This window comes from Chelonia mydas, chromosome 3 (genome assembly GCF_015237465.2).
Source record: "Chelonia mydas isolate rCheMyd1 chromosome 3, rCheMyd1.pri.v2, whole genome shotgun sequence".
Classification (NCBI taxonomy): Eukaryota; Metazoa; Chordata; order Testudines; family Cheloniidae; genus Chelonia; species Chelonia mydas.
Window position 1 is genome coordinate 196,894,516 of NC_057851.1, and position 19,385 is coordinate 196,913,900.

The window sequence follows — 19,385 nt, forward strand, 5'->3', positions numbered from 1 at the left end:
AACTCTGTCCAGTGTTTTCAAACTGAGAAACTGATATTTGCAGAGCCATTTTGCATCACTGAACTGGGTCTCCTGCTGGCGAATATCATTCAGTACAATGATAATGTTGTAAATATCATTAAACAATTACATGTTGACTTCAGTGCAGCCACCAGTTGGTAACCTGGTCCCTTTGTCACTAGATCTCACAGAGCTGCCATGAACTGTTATAATTTTTTAACAAAAATTAATAGATACATGCTGATTATTATTAGCAGTAGTATCTCAGCACCTAGAGGCCACAATGGAGATCTGGTGCTAGGCCCTGTACAGCCACATGGTAAGACAGTATCTGCCCCAAAGAGTTTATAGCCAAAGTGGACAAGACCGACAAAGGACAGGTGGGGAAAAAAGCCACTTCCCTTGTCTGTGCTTGTCCATTATTTTGTTTCCACAGGGAGAAGATGAATTGTTCAATCAGTGCTTTCTACCCAAGCCCAAAATGTCATCCTCTTTCAGCAGAGATCCCACCCTAACTTTCCAATCCACTGGGACCAATAAATAAGACCAGGATTCTGAATTAGTGTGTAGGCGGTAGAGAGCTAAGAGTGACCTTAGGAAGAAAGCCAAATGGGACCTCTTTCCAATGTGTGTATATTTCCATCAGAAATGTTCAAATACCATGACCCTAACATTAGAACTGATTTGGAAAGACTAAACCTGTATCATTCTCTCCTTTGCTGCTGGTCTAATACTAGATTTCTTTTTTCCTTACAATTTTGAAAGGTCCCATTCTCACTTTAGGCCAGTTTGTATAGATGCTCACCCAATGTAAGGGCTGTGCAAACAGTCTTGCTGAAGCCAAAAGGTGAGAGCCCCAGATCCTCAAAGATATTTAGGTGCCTAACACCCATGAGAGTTGATGCTTGCCAGAGTGAATACCAGGTTCCACTATCTAGCCCTACGAACTTGATAGTTAAATTAAACCAAAAACTCTCTCAAGCTATTGACTTTCCTCTTACGCTGTCAGTCAGCAAGGTCACTGTGGGTTCTTCTTATTCTACTTTATTAATGTTTTTCCATTTATAAATGATGCCTCTGAAATGAATCAAACTTCTGCTTATTCATAATCTTCTCATAAGATAACATGAGCACTGTGGCTATCAGCTAATAGCACCAACATGAATTTATTTATAGCTAGGACATGAAACGTTAAGGAGCATATTGGGGGTGGGGGGGAAATGTTCACTATCCTTCCTTGCTCTAGAAGATCACTGGCATATTTAACAAAACACTGACCCATGAAATATGTTCCCATCTGTATGGCTGTCCATTGTGGAGAGCTGGGGTGGCGACTTCAGGTTAATTTATGACTGAGACTGTGGAACTATTATTCTCTAACTGATTGGGAAGCAATTTATTTGGATAACCTAAAGGCTGGTATAAAAGCTCATCCACGCTTGCAAATTTCCCAAAATAATTATTCCAGAGTAGTCATTTCAGTATAAACCCCCCAAGTAGACACTCTTATTCTGGAATAAGAGTCCATGTGGGGCACTATTCTGGAATAATTATTTCAGAATAGCTGTCTCATTATTTCCAAGCATAGGTGAGCCCTGAGTCCCATTCAGGGATGTTTATAGAAGAGCATTCTCAACATGTGGAGCACGTGCCTCTAGGGGGCAGAAAGAACTAGCTGTGTGCGCGCATGCGCAAACAGTCCTTGTTCTCCAGGGTCTGGGCTTTCATTTAAAACTTAGTCTTTAGCAGTTATGGTCCCCCCAAAATGTGATTTCTGGTGTAACTGAGGCCACAACATCTGCCTGAGTTTGAAGAGAACCTGAAACAGTAGCTTGGATGTGAGCTGTCCCATTCATGTCAATGGATGTTGATGTCAAATATCAATGATACTTTAAATTTCCGTAGTGTTAAGTAGTTCACTGCTGATGACCGCACACAAGAAAGGAGAGAAGTTTCATATCTTGATCTCCACAATTTGCTCTGAGTGAGTACCCATTTTGGGTAGGCCTTTCCAACCACATGGTAGTGTTGAAAGGTAGAGTGGTTTCACTTTCCTGAAGGAGGGATCATCTTTCCAAGACTTGAACTATTTACACAAAGGATGGGATTAGCAGACAGTGCTTTTGTTACTTTCTGCCAGGGGAACCTGGAGAGTACTGCCCACCATCAAGACTTGCCTCAGGACTGTTGGTGTTTTTCTTAAAGTCCCAGCTGCTCAATGCAAGAGATCAACAGTTCAGGAACGACAGCACCCCTTATGAGCCATGCAAAGGAATGAACAGAGGAGAATAGGGTGTGGCCTGCACCTTTGGCTCTTCCCTTTACCCAAAGGAGATCTCTGTATGCTCTGGCGATTCAAAGCTGTTCCAAGCCTAGCCTTTCTCATCACTTGAGCCTGGTTTATTGCTGTTTCAGGAGTGGGGAACAAAGGGCCTGGAGCATTCTGGGGAATCTCTCCCTATTGGCACTTGTATACTTCTCTTGTGAAAAGCAAACCAGACAAACAGGCTGTGGTGTATTTTAGTTGCACTAGAATTCCCAGTGTCATTCCAGGAGCAAGGAGCAGCATTGTTATGCACCGGGAAGTCAGAATTAAGCCTTGCAGGGATATTTCTAGAGGCCCAGGGCTGGATCCTCAGCTGGTGTAGGCTGCACTCCATTAATCTCAGTGGAGTTATTACTCCAACTGAGGATCTTGACTGAAGGATAAAGAGGCATGAAGTAGCAGATTTCATCGTTTCCTATTTTAGGAAGCCCTGTGCTTAGAGGCAAACCACTACATGATTTGATTTTTTTTTTTTTACTGTACTAAAATCAAGCAAATCTGGATAGACTGATGCGCTTGTCATATGGATGCACCATGCATTAGAGTAGGAATCCTGTTACGAACATGCTGCTCCATGCTTGTTTACAACTTGTGGTAAGTTGCCCTTTGAACCTGTCTCAGTGAACTGAGGGTGATGATCAGCAAAGGCATGATCTAAATCCCAATGAGGGTAGTGGGTGTCTTTTTATTGACTTCAATGAACGTTGGATCAGTCCCTAAGCATTTATGAAATCAAGATGTAATGTAGATTTGCTGCTTAGCAGCAGTGTTACCATCCATTTAACAGTAACTTCCCTTAAAAATAGCACCAACCTAGGGAATCAAACCTATTTGCAAAGGCATATAATTAATTACCTAGATCAATGTAATTTACTCTGGCCTTCTCCCTCTGTCCAGACCAGGATAGGAGAATCTCCAACTGGAGAGATGTGGTCAGATTTCAGCGCAAAAGGCAGCAGAATGATATCCAGAATTGGGCCCGGCATCTTTAACACTGGAATCCTCTATTGTACATAATGACAATAATTAGCCTAGGTGCTTGAAGAGAGGGAATATGACATTTGATCCATGGGCTATTTTGCTTAGAAGTAGATCTTATTAGAGCCGAGTGACTAATTGATTTTTCAGTTTGGTGACTGAACTGAAAAATCTGGGAAAATTTGTTTGGGGTTGAACAAATATTTTGACCCAAAACAATCGTTTTCAGTTCTTCACTTAGTTTTTTGTTACAGGGTAAAAATACTTTACATTTTGGGTTATATTTTTTTAACATATGTAACAAAATTCCTAAAGATCCATTGTTTAAAATGGAAAGCTGAAACATTTAATTTCCAAAATGTCAAGTCAATCTGTTTTGACACTTTTTATAAATTTGGCTGAAACGATTCACTGAATACAACTTGCATTTGTGAATCGTTCTGTACAACCAAAAAATGCTTCTCAGTGAATCAATTATTTGCCAAAAAAAAAAATTCACCCCACTATAGATTTTTCTTTCCATCAGTGACCGGTTTGCTCAGGATTAAAAAAAATAAACACTAACTATTTTTATGATCTAATTCCATAAAGCTAATTCAGACAGACATTTTGAATTCATCTTAGTCCTTCCAATACAAAATATATTAAGTGAATTGTCTGTAACAGAAGATTAAATTTAAAAAAAGAGAGAAGGACTTGAGCTAATGTAATTGGAGCCAAGAGTAAATTGATAGAATGACAGGTTTCAGAGTAGCAGCCGTGTTAGTCTGTATTCACAAAAAGAACAGGAGGACTTGTGGCACCTTAGAGACTAACCAATTTATTTGAGCATAAGCTTTCGGGAGCTACAGCTACAGTTGCATCCGATGAAGTGAGCTGTAGCTCACGAAAGCTTATGCTCAAATAAATTTGTTAGTCTCTAAGGTGCCACAAGTCCTCCTGTTCTTTTTGATAGATTGAGTGTCCCTCTGATGGGACTGATTTCATGACTCCCTTTAAGAAGAGTTCCGATTACTTTTAAGCCAGAAGAAAGCGATAACGAAGGGTCAGGTTCTCAGTTCTTCATGAAAGAAAATAGCAAAAGATTACACAGGTCCTTGGGGCTATCCATGCAAGGACTGCTCTCCTAGGAAAGGAATGCAGGACTGGACCCATGGAAAGGAACACAGCGTGATGTGCAAGTCATTGACAAGCCAGACTTGAGGAGCCAGGACCTGAACTGCTGTAAATGGTTATCGCTTCTTTGCAGTCTTCACATTTTTAAGCCAGTTTAGTGATAGCCAAAGACAATTAAGCCTTTCATTGAGCATGGGAGTTGCAGAGCATGGACAGCAGCAATGCTAGCCAGGGCTTTTGCCAGTGAACCCACTTTAGTGTGCAGAACTGAGACCTGTGTGTTGCAGCAGAGAGAAGGGGAGAGAGGTCTAGGAGTAAATGCCAGCTTCTGGGACTTGTTTTTCTCAAGCTGAATCAATCCCCATTTAACCAGCAACCTTGGTTCACACACCCTCCTTTAGGGGATAGATGTGAGAGGCAAAGAGAGAATCTGGGTGGGGGAATCTCTTGGGGAAGCTTGTAAAAGCCATGGGGGGTAGCTTATAAAGCCACTGCAGTCCTGCAGGTTCAGTGATGGCCCCAGTGACATCTGTGCAACCGCAGGCAGAGGCGGAAGGGACTGGAACCAGTTCTGTTCCACACACACGAAGGAATGGAACCCAGCTAGCCCTCTCCTAGCCGAACCTGAAGAAACCACAGAACCCATTACCCTTCCTCTGGCTACCTACTTCAGATGCAGACGGAGAGGAAGGATGGCTCAGGGGCTAGGCAGCTAGCCAGGGCAAGTTGGCTTCTTTGCCTTCTGTGACTTCCTCTGAACTCAGGCAAGTCATTTAGGGCCATATTTCTCCTAGTACTTAGAGGCCTCTCTCCCATCAAAACCAGTGGGAGTTGGGCACCTTAATACCTTTAAAAATATGGCCCTAAGTCTCCCTGGGCCTAACTGCCCCATGAGAAAAGTGGGGATGATAACACTGTCCTCCTTCACAGGGTCAATGCAGAAAAGCTTGAGGTGCTCAGATATCCCAGTAATGGTAGCCTGTGATGAGGGGCTCACCCCAGCCCTGAAAGGACTAAGGGAGGGCCTATTAGTGAGACAGGCCACACAGGAGGGGTTTAGGCTGGAGAAGCAACCCCTGATTAGAAGACGGAGCTCAGCTGAGCCAGTGATGGGGTTAGACAAGTATAAAGCCAGGAAGCTGGCCACAGAGATGACCGCTGTGAGGAAGTCTGCAGCAGCTCTCTGTGTTAGAGAGGGAAGGAGGGACCCCTGGGAAAGAGTAAGCCTGGCTCTGACAAAGGTTGTACCCAGGAGAGAGAAGGGTGGAGAAGAATAGGAAGCCGGGGGGGGGGACCACATCAAGGCTGAAAACTGAGCAGACTTTTGGCTGTGTTGTAGGGTCCCTGGCCTGGAACCTGGAGTAGCAGGCAGGAAGATCTGGGTTCCCCTACCGGCCACTGACCAAGTGGCTGTACCTGGGACCGCCTGTCCATTGAGATTCTGTACCCCAGAAAGGGAAAGCCCATAATGATCTGGACCGAGGGCTGAGTCACAAAGAGTAAGCTGGAGTGAGAAGGGGGCCGTGGAGTCATAGAGGACAACGAGGGGAGAGACTGCAAGGGGAGGTGTTGGACCTGGAAGAGAGCCAATCCCCAAAGAGCCAGAAGGAGGCACCACTTGCAGTGAGTAGAGCGCCCCATGACAGCCATAGGAAGACTTAAGAGGGGCCCTTAGAAGATTACGAGGGTATTCTACAGTGTGGCTCTGGAGAGAGACTTGCTCAGAACTAGGTTGTAATATGCTGTACTGCAGCCCTTAACAACTGCTGGTGAGTCCTGTGAAGTCAATACACCTTTTAAACAAGTGGCCTAAAACACATGGGGTCTTATCATGCCATCAGTTTTAAAGAGCATTCTCCTGATTTCCCTGCTGCAAATCAGCAGTACTGTATGCCCATGTAATTTAACCTAACTAAGGTTAGAAAATACTGCTACCTTGTGCTGCTGTGGAGAGATGACACGGTGCTTGTTAATAATACTAGCTCTTTTCATCAGCACATCTCAAAGCACTTTACAAAGGGATCAGTATCATTATCCCCATTTTATAGATAGGGAAACTGAGGCACAGATTAGTGAAGTGACTTGCGCAGGCCACAGCCAGGAACAGAACCCAGCTCTCTTGCATCCCACTGCAGCATGCTGTCCACTAGCCATGCTAAAATATATTTTCCTTCCCTGAACTCCTAAGCTGAGAAGCCTGATTCCCATGGGCATCCAACCCCCTTCTTTTGAAAACCCCGCACTCTATGACTTCCATAAATTTTTTACTTTGTCCTTATTAGGTCTTTGCTGGTCTATTATTAACCCGAATGGGGCGAGCAGTGCATTCTGAATGACCCACCGCACCCGGGCAAATCAGGTTTATGGACTTTAACTAGATTGTATTGGGGCTGGAGGAGCTTGAAATAAAATGACTATAATTGTTGTGGTGTGTGTGTTTTTTAACCCTCTGCCCCAAAGGGCTGTTCTGGCATCTGGGGCATAGAGACACCCTGGCCTCCTCCCCTGTCCCAGGAGAATCCGCTTCCATCAGAAGGCAGTGGCAGGTGATTAGAGATCCTGATTCTCAGCAGTGAGAGGACATCCTCATTTCCTACTGTTGGCACTGAGGGCCTCTTGTAGCTCAGAGGTGCTTCGCACCTCACAGAATCACACCTTAGGTGTGTAAAAGATAAGACACAAATACCTTCTGTGTCAGGACAGGCAAGTACCTTCCATTCCACAGTCAGCATCTCATTTGCTGCCTCATTAAATGAATAAAAAAATGAATGATTTCATATAAATGGCTTACTCCTCTATTTTTGTGTAACCATACAGGCAAAATGTATTACCTGCGCCCACCCACACCCAGTGTTTGATCCACAGGCAATAGCCACTTCCTTCTGCTCTCAGTTTACAGGGTTAGTCTTTTAGCCCAGGGAATAGAAACCTGTGCTTTAGAACTGGAGATTCCAGTCCTCTCCTTACTTACGACCCAAATTTTGAACTGCTGTGGACTTCAGCATGTGTAACAAAACACTGGCAAAGCGTGTTGCATACCTACATAATCCATAATCTCCCTTCCCTCAAATCTTCCCATTCAGCTCTGACCATCCAAACCTTCGTAGGTCGTTTCCAGTTAGAATTGGCTGGAAAAATAGCAAGTTTCTTTTTCCCAAACCACTTTTGAACAAAATGAATTTTTTTATGGAATTTGTTTTTTCAGTTAACCAAACTGAACTTTCCTTTTTCAACAACTGGGTTGGGGAAAAAGCTTGATATACAGTTTTGGATTCCTTTTCTACCTCCCCTCCCCACACACACACTTTAAGATTAAAACCCCCAAACTAAACAGCCAACAATTTTCAACTGTTGAAAAATTTCAACCAAATCAAAAATTTTGAAGTGAAAATGTTCATGTTTGGTCTATAAGCCTTTTCCCATTTGAAAAAGCACAATTTTCATCAAAACTTTTTGTCAGCCTTCTTTCCATGAAATTATGATGACATGGTGAACATGGCCCTTGCATAGTCGATAGTTTAGTTTTCCTCTGAATGCCTTCCATTAGTCAATTCTCTCCTCTCCCTACTCTCTTCCAATATGATTTCACTCTGCTTTTAGCCTGCTGGAGTTTGTTTTTGTTTTATTTGAGTAATATATTCTCTGAGGAGAGCAGTTAGCAGAATCCTTTGTAATGAATGTTTTCCATCATGTTGATAAATTACATGGCACTAAGGAGGCCTGCAATGAAAGAAGGCTTTATTTTAAAAGTGGTCCTTGTGTCACATCATGTTGTGAAGACTGATTACTTGACATGACTGAATGATCCCTCCATCCCCCACAGACCATATCACAAGCTATGGCAAAAACAAGAAACAGGGATGGTTTTTCTCCATGGGATAAAGAGGCGCCAAAGAACTATCTGAAACAGCAGGAAGTTCTGCTCTCCAAAGATCTGGCTTACGTTCCAAGCTATTTGGTAAATCTCTATTATAATGGCAGTGTGTTGTTTTTGTAACTCATCAAAGAATACTTCATTGTTTCTCCTTCCCTTGACGTGTGTGGTGTGCTGTTATTCTTTGCCCTTAAGTCCTCTTCGCCCACCTCTCTTTCTACTAGAGCAGCATAGGTTGATTCATTATATTTCTCTTGAGACGCACTTCAGTTGTGCCTGCCCTAAAACCAGATTCTGCTCAATTTACAAGCCTGATCCAAAGCCTATTGGAATCAATGGGAAAACTCCCATTGTTTTTGATGGGCTTTGGATTAGGCCCCAAACGCCTATTTGTTTAGGTAGCGAGTAAACCCCCTTGTTCAGTGTGTGCTTTGTGTCGACATCTGTTCCCAGTGCACAGAGGATGTGAGTGCATTCCAGCACTCACTTTGAGAGGTTGTTTCTTTTAGCTCATGCTGGGGTGAGCCTTGTCTTCAGCTCTGAAGTGGGCACCTCCAGTCCTCGGAGTATTAGCCAACATGGCAGCCATCTTGGAGCAGAGATTGTTACTCGGTATTGTTGTATTCTGTTTTTCCATCTTTGTGTATTTTGCCACTCCATTTTAACACCATCAATTCTGCACTGAGAAATAATTCACTGGGCCTGAGCCTCCAGCGCCTGACATTGGTGTCCAACTGATGTAATTCTACTGAGCTCCATTGACGCTCCACTGCTCCTCAGAGGCCCCCCTTGAGCAAGGCTGTGACTAGACAAAAGGAGGGCAAGGTGCCTCACGCCCGGGGGCATAGAACCCACCCATTCTGATTGTGTACAGATGATTAAATACTCCACCAATGAGCATTCTTGACACGTGTACAGTCCCCTTCATGTCAGCCAATAGCATTGCAGCATGCAAATTAACTGGAGAGGGGGGCCAGCTGCAGGCATCAGCTTTCCAAGCAGGTGCCTGGGGCGGCAATGAGAATGGGGCGGCAGTCTGTGTCCCGCGGCGGTTTTCTCCTGGGGGGGGGAAACCTGGATTTGTGCTGGAAATGGCCCAACTTGATTATCATACACATTGTAAGGAGAGTGATCACTTTAGATAAGCTATTACCAGCAGGAGAGTAGGGTGGGGGGAGGTATTTTTTCATGCTTTGTGTGTACAAAAAGATCTTCTACACTTTCCACAGTATGCATCCGATGAAGTGAGCTGTAGCTCACGAAAGCTTATGCTCAGATAAATTGGTTAGTCTCAAAGGTGCCACAAGTACTCCTTTTCTTTTTGCGAATACAGACTAACACGGCTGTTACTCTGAAATTTTCCATAACTGTTTTACTATATGGAAAGCCGGCAGGGTTAATGAGAAGTTGTTCATTATCTAAAGAAAGGCAAAAAAGAGACCCAAAGACAAACTTTCTCAAAGGGCCCCAGTTTTACTTAATTAGTTCATGATTTGAAATTAACAGATTTACTCGTAAATTCTCTGAAAATTCGATCTGTAATATAAGATTAAGTACTGTAAATCTGGGGAGGATGTACTGTGTGTTGTTCATATATAAAAGAGGTTTAATCCCTGCTTTAAATCCAAACCTGAACTTTAACTATGGAGCTGCTACCTACACTCCCATAAATATGTAAATTTCTTTAGGATCCCTTTAATAGTCTTTCAGATTACTAATAAATATACTTTATCTACATGCAGGGCTCCCATGAATGTTCTAGCTGATCAGATACCAGGACTGATTGCTTTGGCACGTTACTAGACCCCTCTTCCCAAATGAATACACTGCTGTTTACCCTTATCTTTTCTATATGGTCAGTTAGCCAATTTTCAGTTGCGCTCATATCCAACTTCGTTTAAATTACAGTTTCAAGAACGGCTACATGAGAAACTGGAGTAAATGCTTTAGAACAATCGAGATACCTCTAATGCCTTCCTTTTCATTACCAAGACCCCGATGCTGCAAAGAGTCCCATTAAATTAAATTGATTTCATACTGACTGTCACCCCAGTCTGGCAGCACTGCTAAGGTTGCCTGACACTTCCCATATAAGACCCTGTTTTCAGTTGCTTATAACTTTGCCAGACTTTAACCATTTGAGCGACGTTTCCAATGTTGGGTTTCTGCCTCCCCATCCCTATCGAGCTTTTCAACTCAGCTTCACGCAATCTGCCCCGCTCCTCTATCTGCCCTGTCCTCTGATCCTTCTTCCCTTTGCTTTTGCTTTTCCATTTAGATGATCCCCCTCAGTAAATCTGCCCTAAATAAAATAAAATGGTACTTACTTGATGTTTGCTGCCATCCTATTGTTCATTCCGTTTGTGTTCTACCCCTTCCCCCATGCTGTCTGCCTAGTCTATTTAGCCACAATTGTTTCCTTTGACTCCCCCATCCACCTGTATCCGTCTGTTGTCTCTTGTCTTGTACCTGGATTACACTTGCATGGGTAACCTTAATTCTGGCATTTCCTAGCTTTTGAGTGCTTGACCTTGAAACTTGAATAATCTTTTATATAGTTTTTGTGATCTGTAATTCAACTTAGCCTTAGCTGTGAAGTCTTTACTGCTGCTTCCATAGGGCGTATATAACCAGCTCTAGAATTTTCACCCATTTCTTACTGACTCATTGTATCCCATCTGGTTTGCTTCTTGCAGGGCAATATCCCAAATTGATTCTGACCCAACAAACTTCAAGGAAATAGTCCTTCAACAGCTGCAGTAATGCACGCTTCCTTAGCAATTCTGCAACGTTTATTTCACCCATTGCTGGCTAACTGTGTTCTTATACAAACAGCATTCTATCCTCTGTGCAGTCCTCCCTTATCTGCTCTTGTTTCCTGTGTCAGTCTATCCAGGCTCAAAGGTCTAACCAGCCTTTCAGTGAGGAAGAGGATCAGTCTGAAAACCTAAAAGGAAGGACTTGGGTTAAAACGGAAGCAATGGGAAAGAGGTTGCATTAAGAGCCAAGTGCTCTAGGAAAATTCAGAGCAGTGAGAAAAAGCAAGTCTTAGGAAAACTCAATGGAAAACTCAAAGGATTCAATCCTTCTGGGTAATATTCAGGATACTAATTCTCTAGAAATGTTCTGTGTATGCTGGGCCAGATCCACAACTGGTGTAAATAGCCTTGAAATCACTAGAGATTTAGAGCTCTGCTGATTTACATCCATGCAGGATCTGAATTGTTAGCTGAAACACAGATTCATTTGAAAAATTAATAGCTCTAGTTTCTAGGGCCCCTATAACTGATACCAAGAGTATTTCTTAGGGCCTTTGCTAGTTGGGGTTAGTAGCCCTTGGCTCTGGACCTTGGGACATTGACTCCTCACTGGTCACTAATCCCTTAGAAATGCTTTGGGCCTTCGTCATTATTGCCTGAAGTGCTGTTCTGCTCTGAAAAATGGCACTGTGGGGCCTGTGTTTAACGTGACTCAGTGACTCGTGCTCAGTTCACAAGTCCTAGATGGTGGGCCTGATCCTGCCCTCATGACACTAGCTTAAATAAGGAATAACTTCCCTGAAGTTAATGGAGCAGAGGCAGCCTCTATATTTGAGGGGCCTTTGAACTTAATTGGGGTTGTTCCTGGCAGGAAGATCCTTCGTGCTCCAACCCAGCCTTGGAGACTGTCTTCCCCAAGGCATCATGGGAGCTGGAGAGACCTTCACTTCTAGAGGTGAGGAGAGCCTTGTCTTGGGCACAGACGCAGAGTGGTGTGGGCTCCATTTTGTGGGGAGCTGCGACTGTCACCAGTCCCCTGGCGAGGGGACAGGATGTTCCTTGGTGGAGCTCTGTCCAAGCCAGGAGCTGCTGCTGAGAAACCACTGGGGTTTGGCCAAGCAGGGAGCCAAGAAGGCTTTTGCTGGGCATCATCAGGGCCAGGGCGGAGACAGTTGCTGTCCCCAGAACCGACTGAGGCTGGCCTGCAGTGAAGTCAGTGCGAGTAACCACCAGCATGTATGTTAGGGAAAGTGCTCTCAAGGGAAAGGAGCTAGTGAAGAGACCTGAAGGGCGTTTCCTTGAGTCTGAGAAGGGAAGGGGTCTAATGGGCTAACCAGGATCCGGGTTACTGAGCTCCCATTCTGACAACTCCCATCTCCAGAGGGTTGTGCAGCTCCAAGGGATCCCAAGGTAGAATGGCTCTGCCCCTTGTTGCCATGGCTGCACTGCTTTCCCCGTCCAATGTAGCGCCGACTCCGGCTTCAAGATCTACAAGTGCGCCCTTGCGAGCAGGCGTCTGAACTGAAGGGAAGCGCGCACACGGGGATGGGGTCGCTGGTGGCAGTGTAAATGTAATAAGCTGGTTCAATCAACAAATGCAGTGTGCAGTAGTAAACAGAATTGAAGTGCCCCCTACTGATCTAAAGTGGTTGTGATGTAATCTTTCTCAATCTTTTGTTTTTCTAAATGGTTAGGTGAAGGCATGTTAACACTAGTCGAAGGGTATGTCTACACTACGAAATTAGGTCGCTATAACAGAAGTCGATTTTTAGAAATCGATTTTATACAGTCGATTGCGTATGACCACACTAAGCATTAAGTCAGCGGAGTGAGTGTGTCCTCACTACTGTGGCTAGCATTGACTTTCGGAGCAGTGCACTGTGGGTAGCTATCCCACAGTTCCTGCAGTCTCCGCCGGAAAGGGAAGCGGACAATGAGTTGAGCTGGAAATCTGAAAATCCCTGCTTGCTAACTGTGCTCTGTTCCAAGAAAAACCCAAAGCAGCGTCTGATTTCCTCAAATCAGTGCTAGCAAATCCTTTTCCTGGCAACTTGCTACACCCTTTTCTGAGGAAGTCTTCTGGAGGTGAGTAAGAAACCTGGCTTTGTGAACGTCTGGGTGTCACCTTGTTTGTGTCAGCAAATTTCCCCCATGCCTGGAGTCGCCCAGCGCTTCAAAGACATTCCCATGCTAGAACTATAGCAAAGGCTCCAGTTCAGAGAATGATGAAAGGGTCGCAAAAGCACTCGGGGCTGGAGCCATGAAGGGATTTTGGCACCTCACTGCCACTGTAAGTGCGTAAATCAAAATGTAAACTGTCTACACGTGGAGCTAGTTATGACTCCCAGCTCGACAATCCCGCCTGGGCCCCATGGGCACATACTCAGCACAGCTGGCCTGGGCTGCTGCTCACTGCTGCCTGTTACTATGGCTACAGTACTGTTTTTAGTGGGTTGGCTCGATGAGTTAGCATGTGTGTCTGCATGAGCTGGGGTGGGGGGGTCACACCCTTGGCTCCCAGTGTAGACAGAACCTTAGACTCAATTCCTGCTCAGTGGCTGCCTAAGTCCGTAGGAATGGGATTTGTAAAGGGATTTGCACAACATTCTGCGCCTGCCACCTGACTTTCAATAGACAGGCAAGTATCTGTGCATGCCAGGCCTGGAGCTGCCTTCCCAAATAATTACTCCTAACTTTGAATGCACAGGTAGCTGATTTGCATGCACAAGTGTGGTAGTGATAGAGCACATTAACTGCCAGACCCTCCGGTGGTGGATATTGGAGTAGCTCCATTTAAGTAAATGGAGTCACACCAATTTACACTGTCAGTTTACATCAGCCGATGATCTGGCTCTTGCTGCGCACCTATCTTTAAAACTAGGCCCTAATCGTCATGTGCAGGGGTAACATCGTTAAAACTCCTACACCAGTAGACGCTGAGTGCTATATCAAAGACGCTGTCCTCCGCTGGAGTAAATGGGATGTAAAATCAACAGTATGAAACTGAAAAGAAAAGAGTACTGTGAGAAATTGTCCCTTAGTTCAGGTTGGAGATTTTAGCCACTGCCAGAGGTAGAAGGAGGCAAAACACTGACTGGACACGAAGGAAAATAGGCAGTGCTCAGAGACAATGGGATTCAGGCTGCAGCAGTCGGAGTCGGATATCAACTTAGAGCAAGAACTGGAGATACCAAGAGACGCGGTATCTCATTTCAGAAAGAAAAGTACTGAAAGGAAATGACCTGAATGCTAAGACCAAGAAAAGGTTGTGGAAAAAGCAAAGGAGAAGTACAAGGAAGTAGACAAAGCAGTGAAAAGTGACACCAGGAAAGAGAAATGAAGATATGCTGAAGACCTAGCAGCTGTAGCTGCTGCTATGATAGGAAACTACAGAGCCATTTACCAACTGAATTAAGCCCTGCATGGAAATTTCAAAACAGGAAATGCAAAGCAAAGATGGAAAAATGCTTGCAATTGAAGTGGAACAGAAAAAGAGATGAGCCGAGCATTTCAAAGGAATCCCCAATTGACCCAACCCTACTTCAGCACCAGATGTTGATGAAACATGTGGACCTGATCAACTTGACACGTCAGAAGTACTAGCTGCAGTCAAGAAGCTGAAAAATAACATGGTGGGAGATGATCAAATTACAAGAGAAATGCTAAAAGCAATCATCACCTGAATGAAACTGGTAGAATGGATCAATAAAGTTTGGGGGGAAAGAGATCCCTTTTCACCAGCAGAAGCACTGTCAGAATACTCAAAAGGAAAGGATGAACTTGCTGACAGTAACAGCTGGAGAAGAGATGCATTACTCTGTTGTGGGGAAAGCCTTCCACAGTGTGATGCAAAGCTTAGAGAAGAACAGGCAAAGACTTAGAGAAGAGTTCCTGTGTAGACCAGAAATTCACACTAAGGTCCATCACAGAATAATGTACAGAATGGCAGACTCCCCTCAATTTCACTGATTTTTGGTGTGGGAGGGGGGAAGGCATTTGACAGCATGCGCAGGCATTGTGGAACATTCTTAAGTCCTATAGAATCCTAGCTAAAGTCCTCAATATAATCAAGGTCCTATTCAGAGAGGAAAAGTGTTCTGTATGTTTGAGCAACCAGACAACGGAGTGTGGGTCAATGTGGACACTGTCATGAAATAGAGCTTCATTCTATCTCAGCTATTGTTTGGTATTGCCATGGTCTGGATAACAAAGTGTGTTAGGAACACAAACACTGGTATAGCATGGGTAGATGGCAAATATCTAAAAGATCTAGCCTCTGCTGATATTGTGCTACTGAGTGACCCCTCTGAAAAATTACAAATGAAGACAGACAACCTGGCGCAAATAGCAGGCCAGCAGGGCTCAATTAGTTATGCTAAAACAAACCACCTTGAAACCCAGACGTCAAGAAGTAACAACATCACATTAGAAGGCAGCAACATCAAAAACGTAGAACAGTTCACTCACCTGGGCAGCCCAATGTTTGCTAGCAGAGACCTCAAGAAGGAAGTGACGTCGCAGACAGGAAAAGGCATCTACAGTATTTACTAAACTCCACACAGTATGGACATCAAAGCCCCAGAACAAAACGGACCTTTTTTATCAAAGTGCTAACATAGGGTTGCAAGAGCTGGAGATCTTCCAAAATGTTAGCTAGAAATAGTGGTGCAGGAACACTTTTAATAGCCAGCCCCCTTACCCCTGTCTGTGCCCCTCCCCCCCAGCTGGGGCCAGGAGCAGTGCCATGTCTCTGGGAGCAGGGGACCCAGACAGGGGTAAGGGGGAAAAGGCTGGAGGTAGGCATGGGGCCAGTAGTAGAGCCCTGGCCACAGGGCCAGCGGCAGGGACCCCGGGAATAGAGCCCCAGGCGTGGGGGGGGGCAGGTGCAGGGCTCCAGGCACAGGGCCCGCAACCCAAAAGCAGAGCCCCAGGCATGGGAGTCAGGGAGTGGAGCCCCAGGCGTGGGGGTCAGGGCTGGTGGCCGGGACCCAAGCCCCAGGCTGGGAAGCAGAGGCCTGGGCGCGGGGCCAGCAGCCCCGCATAAAACCTGGGGGTGCTGCAGCACCCCACACACCCTTAGTTGCTGCACCTATGACTAGAAAACCAGAGGCCTTCAAAAATAATGTCCTACAGAAGATTCTGGGCATTGGTCAGAAAGACTTCATCACCAACTAAGAGATCCAAGAAGTTACCAACCACAGCTTGTCTCCACTCGAATTAGAAGGAAGTGCTGGACATATTTGGAGCGTGTACTCAGAGGAAACCAAATGGTGTAAGGAAATGAGGGCACCCAAGAGAAACCTCAAGAAGAACCACTGAGCAGGGAGGACAGAACAGTCCATCTCAAGACCATAGAGCAGATGGAGGTGGCAGCCGCAAATGACAGAGGAATGGAAAAGACGAGCTTCTGTCCCATGCACCAGTATTGGCTCAGGAAGGATGTAATGTAACTGCTGGAATTCACGGCCTTTATTTTCTACTGCAAAGTCTAGAATGCGCTGAATTATGAGAAAATAGAACTTTTATATATCTTTAAGGGTGAAATCCTGGGCCTACTAAAGCTTTGCCACTATCTTCAATGGTGCCACTATCTTCAATGGAGCCAGGATTTCACCGTAAAGTTCATTGGTCTTCTGCCGTTCATTGCGTAGCCGTTCTGTGCAATGGAAGCTGTACAGCTTCTCCTCCTCGTAGTGTAAGTCAGCATGCTACAGTAGTAAAATCAAATGGCTCCGCAAAAGGTAGGCGTGTATGTAGTCAAGCACCTCTTGCTTGTCTTCATGTGTTTTTGAGAGTTTTGGTTCAGGGACTTTTGGAGTAAACTGTGTTCATGGCTTTCCTGAATTATGCTTACACTAAAGAGAGGGGGCATATAGTTCTGGCTTAGTTCAGAATGATCCACTCAGTTTGCGTGACACATGTTGAGTTACCAGAGACACCCCACTTGATAAAATTGCCCTGGTTTTGCTACACTTGGGAATGGCTTTATTTAAGTGGTGCATCCCTGTTGTGCAGACACTCTTTGCTTTGAGAGCCTTATTTGGAATTGGACTCTCTGCAAGGAGTCAACATACGCTATGTAGGTTCCTGTATAACCCTCATGACTATAGTGTCTGAGCGTGTCATAGTCATCCATGGACCATCACAAAACCCCCATGCGGTTGGGAAACATTATTCCCAGATGAGGAACTAAGGCAAAGGGTAGACTACAGCCCAGATCCTTAAAGGTATTGAGATGCCGAACTCTCATTGACTTCAATGAGAGTTAGGGACACCTCGAGGATCTAGCCCTCAGTAATCTGCCTGTAGTCACACAGGCAGTTTGTGGAACTTCACTCCTGTCCCAGTCTAGTTTCTGCCACCCTTTAGAAACCTCATGGAAGTAACTTTTAAACTGAGATAAGGGGGTCTGTACAAGGGGCTTGCTCTAATTTTAACTAGCTCAGCTGCTAGGCTGTTTAATTAATCAGTACCACATAAACAAGCCTAATTACTTTTTCCTCCTCTGTGACTTGAAGGATTTGCAAGCCCTGTGTGAACAATCTGTGCTAGAACGTTATCTGCTGCCCTCTGCTGTTCTGTTACAAGCCGTTAAAACGTGTAGCTAGAAGTCACTGAGCCTCACACCACAAGGCCTTGTACCGTATCGTCGATTATGCCTGGCTGAAGTACATGCCAAAAGCTACTAATAGCCCGAATCACAATCCAGCCCTTGCGATGAAGTGCAGCATGCTCCGTGGTGGCTCAAATTGCCAAAGATATTTATTTGTTGTAGCCGTTTTGGTCCCAGGATATAGAGAGACAAGGTGGGTGAGGTAATATCTTACATTGTCTCTCTCACCAACAGAAGTTGATCCAAACTTTTGAGCTACACAGAGCTCTTGTTTGGGTCTAGGGAAGGAAATCGGAGCATCTGAGCTAAATACCAGTAGGGGCAGATTCACTACCCCATGTGCTGAACAATTCTGTCCCAGCTTGTATTTAGCTTAGATGCTCGGATGTCCTTTCCCAGATATGAAGAAGGAATCTGAGTCACTTGAAAGCTTGAACCTTCCACCAATCAGTCAGTCCAATAAGAGATTACATCACCTATCTTGTGTCTCTCCGCTAGTTACTCAGCCAGACATTAGTGGGAACACAGTAAGCGCTTCAGATAAATAAATGTAACTGTTTTGGGTATAATGCTAACATGCTGGTCAAAAATTCCCCGACACAATTCTTTTAGTGGAAAATTGGGTGTTTCAACAATATGGAAACTTTCACTAAATTCTGTTTTCATAGAAAAACTTTCATTTTTCGACAAAATCCCTTTAATTAATTAAACTCAGGGTAAATGAGAGGAGAACGAAGCACATAATTTTCTGAAAAGTCGGATTATTTTAGCCTGTCAAAGCTGTAGCCAGAAAACAAGTACAACAAAGGTCAGGTTTTCTGCTGGCAATGCAATAAACATCAGATATAACCCTCAATTTTGCTGTAAAATATTTTCTACCTTGGAGCTGCAGGCTTCTTGGGTTTATGAAATGTTTTCTCGGGGGCAGTTTATTTTGTAGGGTTTTTATTCTGTGTTTTTTCCACTTTTGTTGGCACATAGATGATTGTTATCCTTCCGAGGCTGCTCCTCAAGTGAGCCCTGCAAAGCAGGTGTAGGGTAATCCCGACGAGAGGCACCACTTGAGTTTATACTTTAATTTCAATGTTAGAAATGATCTAGAGCTCTGAATATCTTTTAAAAACAGATTTAAATCTTAGTTTGCATTAAAATAAGTTAACAAGAAGCAAAAACCATTTAAAAACATAATTCCAGCAACTTTCTACCCCAATACCAACTCCTGCCCTACACAAAGAGTCCTCAGTAAAAATGGGGAAAGGAAAATAGACCAATAAATATCCTCAAGCAATGTGACTTCACTCAGACCATTAGTCTGATATATTATTATTGCCAGGAATAAAATTGAAGCATGCACTCAAAGATCCTGATCCTATGATATGCTCCACATATGCCAAAATCACTGACTACGGACTGTCCAACACAGATTGATGTCTCTACATTTCATTAATAAACCAGTTAGAGTTTTAATGCTATGGGGTGAAATGCAGGCTCCACAGAAGTCAATTGCAGAACTGCTATTCATTTCAAAGGGACCAGGATTTCACCTTATATTTTAAGAGTGGCCTTTAAAAAACAAAAAATCCCCCTTGTTTGGCTGATCTCTAATGTGATATCTTTTCTTCCATCAGGGTTTTTATTTTTCAACAGCAGTTTAAGGGCATGGTTAAGAACATCTGTCATAGCTATAGAGCACATGGTTAATTACAGGTGAATCTTAAC